Here is an 8,612-nt window from a genome sequence, read left to right as displayed (position 1 = left end):
ATTGTGAAATTTTCAAAAAGTCAGAAATTTTGCCAAAAACGACTAAGTATCAAGGACTCATCGCGCGAATCGCTCTGGAACTGAAATCGGATGCGCGCACTGACACGCTCCCCTGTCTGGAAGTCTGACAAAAGTTGAAAAATTTTCTAAGTCCCCAAAAATTTTTTTTTTCAACTTTTTTTCAATTTTCCCCCTGTGGGATATATATTTTACCCACACTTTTGGAGCCCTCCTGGGATGCCCTCTAACATACTAGAACCTCATTTTGTGGAAGTTTTCACAAAATTGTGAAATTTTCAAAAAGTCAGAAATTTTGCCAAAAACGACTAAGTATCAAGGACTCATCGCGCGAATCGCTCTGGAACTGAAATCGGATGCGCGCACTGACACGCTCCCCTGTCTGGAAGTCTGACAAAAGTTGAAAAATTTTCTAAGTCCCCAAAAATTTTTTTTTTCAACTTTTTTTCAATTTTCCCCCTGTGGGATATATATTTTACCCACACTTTTGGAGCCCTCCTGGGATGCCCTCTAACATACTAGAACCTCATTTTGTGGAAGTTTTCACAAAATTGTGAAATTTTCAAAAAGTCAGAAATTTTGCCAAAAACGACTAAGTATCAAGGACTCATCGCGCGAATCGCTCTGGAACTGAAATCGGATGCGCGCACTGACACGCTCCCCTGTCTGGAAGTCTGACAAAAGTTGAAAAATTTTCTAAGTCCCCAAAAATTTTTTTTTTCAACTTTTTTTCAATTTTCCCCCTGTGGGATATATATTTTACCCACACTTTTGGAGCCCTCCTGGGATGCCCTCTAACATACTAGAACCTCATTTTGTGGAAGTTTTCACAAAATTGTGAAATTTTCCAAAAAGTCAGAAATTTTGCAAAAACGACTAAGTATCAAGGACTCATCGCGCGAATCGCTCTGGAACTGAAATCGGATGCGCGCACTGACATGCTCCCCTCTCTGGAAGTCTGACACATGTGTGAAAATTTTCTAAGTCCCCAAAAATTTTTTTTTTCAACTTTTTTTCAATTTTCCCCCTGTGGGATATATATTTTACCCACACTTTTGGAGCCCTCCTGGGATGCCCTCTAACATACTAGAACCTCATTTTGTGGAAGTTTTCACAAAATTGTGAAATTTTCAAAAAGTCAGAAATTTTGCCAAAAACGACTAAGTATCAAGGACTCATCGCGCGAATCGCTCTGGAACTGAAATCGGATGCGCGCACTGACACGCTCCCCTGTCTGGAAGTCTGACAAAAGTTGAAAAATTTTCTAAGTCCCCAAAAATTTTTTTTTTCAACTTTTTTTCAATTTTCCCCCTGTGGGATATATATTTTACCCACACTTTTGGAGCCCTCCTGGGATGCCCTCTAACATACTAGAACCTCATTTTGTGGAAGTTTTCACAAAATTGTGAAATTTTCCAAAAAGTCAGAAATTTTGCAAAAACGACTAAGTATCAAGGACTCATCGCGCGAATCGCTCTGGAACTGAAATCGGATGCGCGCACTGACATGCTCCCCTCTCTGGAAGTCTGACACATGTGTGAAAATTTTCTAAGTCCCCAAAAATTTTTTTTTTCAACTTTTTTTCAATTTTCCCCCTGTGGGATATATATTTTACCCACACTTTTGGAGCCCTCCTGGGATGCCCTCTAACATACTAGAACCTCATTTTGTGGAAGTTTTCACAAAATTGTGAAATTTTCAAAAAGTCAGAAATTTTGCCAAAAACGACTAAGTATCAAGGACTCATCGCGCGAATCGCTCTGGAACTGAAATCGGATGCGCGCACTGACACGCTCCCCTGTCTGGAAGTCTGACAAAAGTTGAAAAATTTTCTAAGTCCCCAAAAATTTTTTTTTTCAACTTTTTTTCAATTTTCCCCCTGTGGGATATATATTTTACCCACACTTTTGGAGCCCTCCTGGGATGCCCTCTAACATACTAGAACCTCATTTTGTGGAAGTTTTCACAAAATTGTGAAATTTTCAAAAAGTCAGAAATTTTGCCAAAAACGACTAAGTATCAAGGACTCATCGCGCGAATCGCTCTGGAACTGAAATCGGATGCGCGCACTGACATGCTCCCCTCTCTGGAAGTCTGACACATGTGTGAAAATTTTCTAAGTCCCCAAAAATTTTTTTTTTCAACTTTTTTTCAATTTTCCCCCTGTGGGATATATATTTTACCCACACTTTTGGAGCCCTCCTGGGATGCCCTCTAACATACTAGAACCTCATTTTGTGGAAGTTTTCACAAAATTGTGAAATTTTCCAAAAAGTCAGAAATTTTGCAAAAACGACTAAGTATCAAGGACTCATCGCGCGAATCGCTCTGGAACTGAAATCGGATGCGCGCACTGACATGCTCCCCTCTCTGGAAGTCTGACACATGTGTGAAAATTTTCTAAGTCCCCAAAAATTTTTTTTTTCAACTTTTTTTCAATTTTCCCCCTGTGGGATATATATTTTACCCACACTTTTGGAGCCCTCCTGGGATGCCCTCTAACATACTAGAACCTCATTTTGTGGAAGTTTTCACAAAATTGTGAAATTTTCCAAAAAGTCAGAAATTTTGCAAAAACGACTAAGTATCAAGGACTCATCGCGCGAATCGCTCTGGAACTGAAATCGGATGCGCGCACTGACATGCTCCCCTCTCTGGAAGTCTGACACATGTGTGAAAATTTTCTAAGTCCCCAAAAATTTTTTTTTTCAACTTTTTTTCAATTTTCCCCCTGTGGGATATATATTTTACCCACACTTTTGGAGCCCTCCTGGGATGCCCTCTAACATACTAGAACCTCATTTTGTGGAAGTTTTCACAAAATTGTGAAATTTTCCAAAAAGTCAGAAATTTTGCAAAAACGACTAAGTATCAAGGACTCATCGCGCGAATCGCTCTGGAACTGAAATCGGATGCGCGCACTGACATGCTCCCCTCTCTGGAAGTCTGACACATGTGTGAAAATTTTCTAAGTCCCCAAAAATTTTTTTTTTCAACTTTTTTTCAATTTTCCCCCTGTGGGATATATATTTTACCCACACTTTTGGAGCCCTCCTGGGATGCCCTCTAACATACTAGAACCTCATTTTGTGGAAGTTTTCACAAAATTGTGAAATTTTCAAAAAGTCAGAAATTTTGCCAAAAACGACTAAGTATCAAGGACTCATCGCGCGAATCGCTCTGGAACTGAAATCGGATGCGCGCACTGACACGCTCCCCTGTCTGGAAGTCTGACAAAAGTTGAAAAATTTTCTAAGTCCCCAAAAATTTTTTTTTTCAACTTTTTTTCAATTTTCCCCCTGTGGGATATATATTTTACCCACACTTTTGGAGCCCTCCTGGGATGCCCTCTAACATACTAGAACCTCATTTTGTGGAAGTTTTCACAAAATTGTGAAATTTTCAAAAAGTCAGAAATTTTGCCAAAAACGACTAAGTATCAAGGACTCATCGCGCGAATCGCTCTGGAACTGAAATCGGATGCGCGCACTGACATGCTCCCCTCTCTGGAAGTCTGACACAAGTTGAAAAATTTTCTAAGTCCCCAAAAATTTTTTTTTTCAACTTTTTTTCAATTTTCCCCCTGTGGGATATATATTTTACCCACACTTTTGGAGCCCTCCTGGGATGCCCTCTAACATACTAGAACCTCATTTTGTGGAAGTTTTCACAAAATTGTGAAATTTTCAAAAAGTCAGAAATTTTGCCAAAAACGACTAAGTATCAAGGACTCATCGCGCGAATCGCTCTGGAACTGAAATCGGATGCGCGCACTGACATGCTCCCCTCTCTGGAAGTCTGACACATGTGTGAAAATTTTCTAAGTCCCCAAAAATTTTTTTTTTCAACTTTTTTTCAATTTTCCCCCTGTGGGATATATATTTTACCCACACTTTTGGAGCCCTCCTGGGATGCCCTCTAACATACTAGAACCTCATTTTGTGGAAGTTTTCACAAAATTGTGAAATTTTCCAAAAAGTCAGAAATTTTGCAAAAACGACTAAGTATCAAGGACTCATCGCGCGAATCGCTCTGGAACTGAAATCGGATGCGCGCACTGACATGCTCCCCTCTCTGGAAGTCTGACACAAGTTGAAAAATTTTCTAAGTCCCCAAAAATTTTTTTTTTCAACTTTTTTTCAATTTTCCCCCTGTGGGATATATATTTTACCCACACTTTTGGAGCCCTCCTGGGATGCCCTCTAACATACTAGAACCTCATTTTGTGGAAGTTTTCACAAAATTGTGAAATTTTCAAAAAGTCAGAAATTTTGCCAAAAACGACTAAGTATCAAGGACTCATCGCGCGAATCGCTCTGGAACTGAAATCGGATGCGCGCACTGACATGCTCCCCTCTCTGGAAGTCTGACACATGTGTGAAAATTTTCTAAGTCCCCAAAAATTTTTTTTTTCAACTTTTTTTCAATTTTCCCCCTGTGGGATATATATTTTACCCACACTTTTGGAGCCCTCCTGGGATGCCCTCTAACATACTAGAACCTCATTTTGTGGAAGTTTTCACAAAATTGTGAAATTTTCAAAAAGTCAGAAATTTTGCCAAAAACGACTAAGTATCAAGGACTCATCGCGCGAATCGCTCTGGAACTGAAATCGGATGCGCGCACTGACACGCTCCCCTGTCTGGAAGTCTGACAAAAGTTGAAAAATTTTCTAAGTCCCCAAAAATTTTTTTTTTCAACTTTTTTTCAATTTTCCCCCTGTGGGATATATATTTTACCCACACTTTTGGAGCCCTCCTGGGATGCCCTCTAACATACTAGAACCTCATTTTGTGGAAGTTTTCACAAAATTGTGAAATTTTCAAAAAGTCAGAAATTTTGCCAAAAACGACTAAGTATCAAGGACTCATCGCGCGAATCGCTCTGGAACTGAAATCGGATGCGCGCACTGACCCGCTCCCCTGTCTGGAAGTCTGACAAAAGTTGAAAAATTTTCTAAGTCCCCAAAAATTTTTTTTTTCAACTTTTTTTCAATTTTCCCCCTGTGGGATATATATTTTACCCACACTTTTGGAGCCCTCCTGGGATGCCCTCTAACATACTAGAACCTCATTTTGTGGAAGTTTTCACAAAATTGTGAAATTTTCCAAAAAGTCAGAAATTTTGCAAAAACAACTAAGTATCAAGGACTCATCGCGCGAATCGCTCTGGAACTGAAATCGGATGCGCGCACTGACACGCTCCCCTGTCTGGAAGTCTGACAAAAGTTGAAAAATTTTCTAAGTCCCCAAAAATTTTTTTTTTCAACTTTTTTTCAATTTTCCCCCTGTGGGATATATATTTTACCCACACTTTTGGAGCCCTCCTGGGATGCCCTCTAACATACTAGAACCTCATTTTGTGGAAGTTTTCACAAAATTGTGAAATTTTCCAAAAAGTCAGAAATTTTGCAAAAACGACTAAGTATCAAGGACTCATCGCGCGAATCGCTCTGGAACTGAAATCGGATGCGCGCACTGACATGCTCCCCTCTCTGGAAGTCTGACACATGTGTGAAAATTTTCTAAGTCCCCAAAAATTTTTTTTTTCAACTTTTTTTCAATTTTCCCCCTGTGGGATATATATTTTACCCACACTTTTGGAGCCCTCCTGGGATGCCCTCTAACATACTAGAACCTCATTTTGTGGAAGTTTTCACAAAATTGTGAAATTTTCCAAAAAGTCAGAAATTTTGCAAAAACGACTAAGTATCAAGGACTCATCGCGCGAATCGCTCTGGAACTGAAATCGGATGCGCGCACTGACACGCTCCCCTGTCTGGAAGTCTGACAAAAGTTGAAAAATTTTCTAAGTCCCCAAAAATTTTTTTTTTCAACTTTTTTTCAATTTTCCCCCTGTGGGATATATATTTTACCCACACTTTTGGAGCCCTCCTGGGATGCCCTCTAACATACTAGAACCTCATTTTGTGGAAGTTTTCACAAAATTGTGAAATTTTCCAAAAAGTCAGAAATTTTGCAAAAACGACTAAGTATCAAGGACTCATCGCGCGAATCGCTCTGGAACTGAAATCGGATGCGCGCACTGACATGCTCCCCTCTCTGGAAGTCTGACACATGTGTGAAAATTTTCTAAGTCCCCAAAAATTTTTTTTTTCAACTTTTTTTCAATTTTCCCCCTGTGGGATATATATTTTACCCACACTTTTGGAGCCCTCCTGGGATGCCCTCTAACATACTAGAACCTCATTTTGTGGAAGTTTTCACAAAATTGTGAAATTTTCAAAAAGTCAGAAATTTTGCCAAAAACGACTAAGTATCAAGGACTCATCGCGCGAATCGCTCTGGAACTGAAATCGGATGCGCGCACTGACACGCTCCCCTGTCTGGAAGTCTGACAAAAGTTGAAAAATTTTCTAAGTCCCCAAAAATTTTTTTTTTCAACTTTTTTTCAATTTTCCCCCTGTGGGATATATATTTTACCCACACTTTTGGAGCCCTCCTGGGATGCCCTCTAACATACTAGAACCTCATTTTGTGGAAGTTTTCACAAAATTGTGAAATTTTCCAAAAAGTCAGAAATTTTGCAAAAACGACTAAGTATCAAGGACTCATCGCGCGAATCGCTCTGGAACTGAAATCGGATGCGCGCACTGACATGCTCCCCTCTCTGGAAGTCTGACACAAGTTGAAAAATTTTCTAAGTCCCCAAAAATTTTTTTTTTCAACTTTTTTTCAATTTTCCCCCTGTGGGATATATATTTTACCCACACTTTTGGAGCCCTCCTGGGATGCCCTCTAACATACTAGAACCTCATTTTGTGGAAGTTTTCACAAAATTGTGAAATTTTCAAAAAGTCAGAAATTTTGCCAAAAACGACTAAGTATCAAGGACTCATCGCGCGAATCGCTCTGGAACTGAAATCGGATGCGCGCACTGACACGCTCCCCTGTCTGGAAGTCTGACAAAAGTTGAAAAATTTTCTAAGTCCCCAAAAATTTTTTTTTTCAACTTTTTTTCAATTTTCCCCCTGTGGGATATATATTTTACCCACACTTTTGGAGCCCTCCTGGGATGCCCTCTAACATACTAGAACCTCATTTTGTGGAAGTTTTCACAAAATTGTGAAATTTTCCAAAAAGTCAGAAATTTTGCAAAAACGACTAAGTATCAAGGACTCATCGCGCGAATCGCTCTGGAACTGAAATCGGATGCGCGCACTGACATGCTCCCCTCTCTGGAAGTCTGACACAAGTTGAAAAATTTTCTAAGTCCCCAAAAATTTTTTTTTTCAACTTTTTTTCAATTTTCCCCCTGTGGGATATATATTTTACCCACACTTTTGGAGCCCTCCTGGGATGCCCTCTAACATACTAGAACCTCATTTTGTGGAAGTTTTCACAAAATTGTGAAATTTTCCAAAAAGTCAGAAATTTTGCAAAAACGACTAAGTATCAAGGACTCATCGCGCGAATCGCTCTGGAACTGAAATCGGATGCGCGCACTGACATGCTCCCCTGTCTGGAAGTCTGACAAAAGTTGAAAAATTTTCTAAGTCCCCAAAAATTTTTTTTTTCAACTTTTTTTCAATTTTCCCCCTGTGGGATATATATTTTACCCACACTTTTGGAGCCCTCCTGGGATGCCCTCTAACATACTAGAACCTCATTTTGTGGAAGTTTTCACAAAATTGTGAAATTTTCCAAAAAGTCAGAAATTTTGCAAAAACGACTAAGTATCAAGGACTCATCGCGCGAATCGCTCTGGAACTGAAATCGGATGCGCGCACTGACATGCTCCCCTCTCTGGAAGTCTGACACATGTGTGAAAATTTTCTAAGTCCCCAAAAATTTTTTTTTTCAACTTTTTTTCAATTTTCCCCCTGTGGGATATATATTTTACCCACACTTTTGGAGCCCTCCTGGGATGCCCTCTAACATACTAGAACCTCATTTTGTGGAAGTTTTCACAAAATTGTGAAATTTTCCAAAAAGTCAGAAATTTTGCAAAAACGACTAAGTATCAAGGACTCATCGCGCGAATCGCTCTGGAACTGAAATCGGATGCGCGCACTGACATGCTCCCCTGTCTGGAAGTCTGACAAAAGTTGAAAAATTTTCTAAGTCCCCAAAAATTTTTTTTTTCAACTTTTTTTCAATTTTCCCCCTGTGGGATATATATTTTACCCACACTTTTGGAGCCCTCCTGGGATGCCCTCTAACATACTAGAACCTCATTTTGTGGAAGTTTTCACAAAATTGTGAAATTTTCCAAAAAGTCAGAAATTTTGCAAAAACGACTAAGTATCAAGGACTCATCGCGCGAATCGCTCTGGAACTGAAATCGGATGCGCGCACTGACATGCTCCCCTCTCTGGAAGTCTGACACATGTGTGAAAATTTTCTAAGTCCCCAAAAATTTTTTTTTTCAACTTTTTTTCAATTTTCCCCCTGTGGGATATATATTTTACCCACACTTTTGGAGCCCTCCTGGGATGCCCTCTAACATACTAGAACCTCATTTTGTGGAAGTTTTCACAAAATTGTGAAATTTTCAAAAAGTCAGAAATTTTGCCAAAAACGACTAAGTATCAAGGACTCATCGCGCGAATCGCTCTGGAACTGAAATCGGAT

The sequence above is a fragment of the Phyllobates terribilis genome, unplaced genomic scaffold (genome assembly GCF_046119375.1).
Source record: "Phyllobates terribilis strain yellow unplaced genomic scaffold, ASM4611937v1 Scaffold_2754__1_contigs__length_108694, whole genome shotgun sequence".
Classification (NCBI taxonomy): domain Eukaryota; kingdom Metazoa; phylum Chordata; class Amphibia; order Anura; family Dendrobatidae; genus Phyllobates; species Phyllobates terribilis.
Note: the sequence above shows the minus strand (reverse complement) of the source record.